The sequence below is a fragment of the Nelusetta ayraudi genome, unplaced genomic scaffold (genome assembly GCF_046127955.1).
Source record: "Nelusetta ayraudi isolate G7.1 ecotype Tasmania unplaced genomic scaffold, CSIRO-AGI_Nayr_v1 ptg000004l, whole genome shotgun sequence".
NCBI lineage: Eukaryota > Metazoa > Chordata > Actinopteri > Tetraodontiformes > Monacanthidae > Nelusetta > Nelusetta ayraudi.
In genome coordinates, this window is record NW_027466054.1 from 1,274,818 (window position 1) to 1,277,703 (window position 2,886).

The following is a 2,886-nucleotide window of genomic DNA, read 5'->3' on the forward strand; positions in this document are numbered from 1 at the left end:
TATAGCAGCCAAGTTCAAAAGGTTTAAAAACAACTATTCTGCCTTTCATGCAAAGCGTTAGTTCATGTTGGACCAGCATAGCGGTGTTGCCTCATAGCAAGAGAAGGTCCTGGGTTCAGCTATTGAGTTGTCGGGTTCTGCTCCTGTCTGCAGGGGTTTCCTCAGAGTTTCTCCCAAAATAGACGATTACATACATGCACACATCTAATCTCCATTTTAAATGAACACTCAACATTTATATGCTGATGGATTATGAATGGAATTTATTTGGGTTCTTTACAATTTTAATGGTGTCATTATTTTTTTTCAATTATTTTTTTTATGTTAAGGTAATTTGAGCCAGACTGGCAAGTAATCCCTTGTTTTTTTGTTTGAAATGTATGAATAAAAAAGATGCAGCTTTGGGTTTTTCTTTTGCATGATCCTTAGACAAGTTGTTGTTCTAGGGGTTGAAAACATAAAAAATAGCTGGTCGAGGGATCTAATTTAATTTATTTTGCTGGTAATAATTATGAAAACAATATTCATTTCAGGTTTTGTGAACCTGAAATGAGTGTGTGTGTGTGTGTGTGTGTGTGTGTGTGTGTGTGTGTGCGTGTCCGTGTGTGCGTGTGCGTGTGTGCACGTGTGTGTGTGTAAAGTGGAAGCTGGCTGCGGTTCCTCTTTTTGCAGTGTGGACTTTGTACCACTAGAGGGAACGCTATCCACTCCAAACAAATGGTAAACATATTCACTGCTCCACAATCCCCTTTTATGCAGCTCTATTTCACATCTGACTCAGATGTGGGTTGTTTCATCCCTTGAGTCCGATAACCCCTGGCAGTGATATAACTGCCCAGCAGGATTTTTCCTCTGCCGCCTCAGGAAACAAGGTGCTCATTTCTGCCAGTGATCCCGCTGTCTTGTTACATCATCGGCCGGCGTTTTAAGTTTGCTTCTCCCCCGAGCAGCCCACCGGGGGCAAAGTACACAGAGGGAGGTCTTCACCGGGATGCTTCTGTGTGTGTACAGAGAAGCCTGAGGTCAAGTTCCCATAGTAACCAGGAGCGCTCTCACAGCTCGCACCCCCCGGCTTCACTTCTGTGTGTGTGTGTGTGTGTGTGTGTGTGTGTGTGTGTGTGTGGTCAATTATCTCAGCTGTATGGCTGTGTTATCTCCGCTCGGAGCAGTTTACACTGTCACCCTGACAGCATGTTGGTCATTGGTCAGGTGAGTGGCCACAGATGGTTATATCATTACAAGAGCAGGAGAGCAGGAGTGTGTGTGTGTGTGTGTGTGTGTGTGTGTGTGTGTGGGTGTGGGTGTTGGGGGATGGGGGTTACGTTTCAGACAGGACAAGGACAACAAAAAGAGTGATCAGCGCTCAGAAGGCCCGCTGCAGGACAGAACGGAGAGAAGGCAGATGGACGAGGGGGAATAAACGCTGCATTCTGTCAACAAACTGGGGAGTTGGGGAGTAGCTGGGGAGTAAATGGACATGTTTGAGGTTTTATTGTTTAAAATACATAAACAGTGACCACTGTTTTCAGTCTTCCCGTTGTGAGGCCTTTTTCCTGCTTTGTAAGCGCTGGTAATTGATGTACATTCTGCTCACAGGCGAATGTGCACACTCAGATTTCTTGCTTATAAAACTCACTGGTCTCCCTCATGTCTCAAGCTCTCCTCTTGCAGTCCCTGACCCAATATCATTTCAGTAATTGAGAGGGAATTCTGTAACGTGCAGCTTTTATATAAACTTGTACGCGTGGTCTTGATTTGGGATGAAGGGACCAGGTTATGGCTTTGCTTTACAGATGGAAGAAACGTTCCATTCGGGTGTCACTCTCACAAACCTGCTTCAGGTGTGAGATTAAAATGGTCTTGGTGGAATCGTTGTCACGTAGCACTGAATCAGCATCACATCCGAGTGCATCAGTGACTCAGACAATTACCTCCACTTGATATTGTGACTTAACTTTCAAATTGCTATTCTGACCCAGTTTTGGTACATTTAGAAATGATTCTGATATTTTGCCAATTATTCACAAGGCTCAGTGGCTGCTTTATATGAGCAGCTGCTTAATTCATCCTCTGGGTTTGACTATTAATATGGTAATTTTGTAATAGTTTGTTTGTAAAATAAAGTGTCTTTAGTTTGGATTTTGTAGTGAAACCCTGTACTGAATGTTACATTCAACCTTGCAATTTAATAAGCTGAATAACACAGCTGGAGCTCAGCTGCCTTTAAGACTGTTGTATGAGCTGTATTAGGTTCCCTGGAAGACTGGATCCTTTATGTGATGGAAAAAATACTACAGATTTTCCTAACCTTGAACCAGGAAGCTGGAGATTCTGATGCAGAAATCCTCTTGAAAAACTCCAGTCTGAATCCAATATGCATTCTTTTAATTGCAGTAAAATCAGGGAGCAACTGCAAAGGGGAGAGAGAGAGAGAGAGAGAGAGAGAGAGAGAGGGAGAGAGATGTATATATATGTATATGTGTGTATATATATACGCGTAGAGCTGAACAGTCTGTATATTTTAGGATACATACAGGAAGTGCATATTGAGCTCTCTATTCCTCCTCTGCTGCATGAATACAGTGCACTCTGTCAGAGTCCATCAGTGATTCAAACATCTCTCTTTAAAATTCTTGATATTTCAATCTGACATTGAGATGATTTATTTTATTTTACCAAACATTCACAAGCCTCAGCGCCTGCTTTATACGAGCCTCCACTGGGGTCGGCTACTGATATGCTAATTTTGTAATGGTTTCTGTGTAAAATGAAAGTCTCTCTTTTTACTTTCATTTTATAGCAAAAGAAAAAACCCTGAGTTGAATGTTAAATTTAATGAGCAGAGCAACACAGCAGGAGCTTGGCTGAGGCCATCCCAGCTGCGTC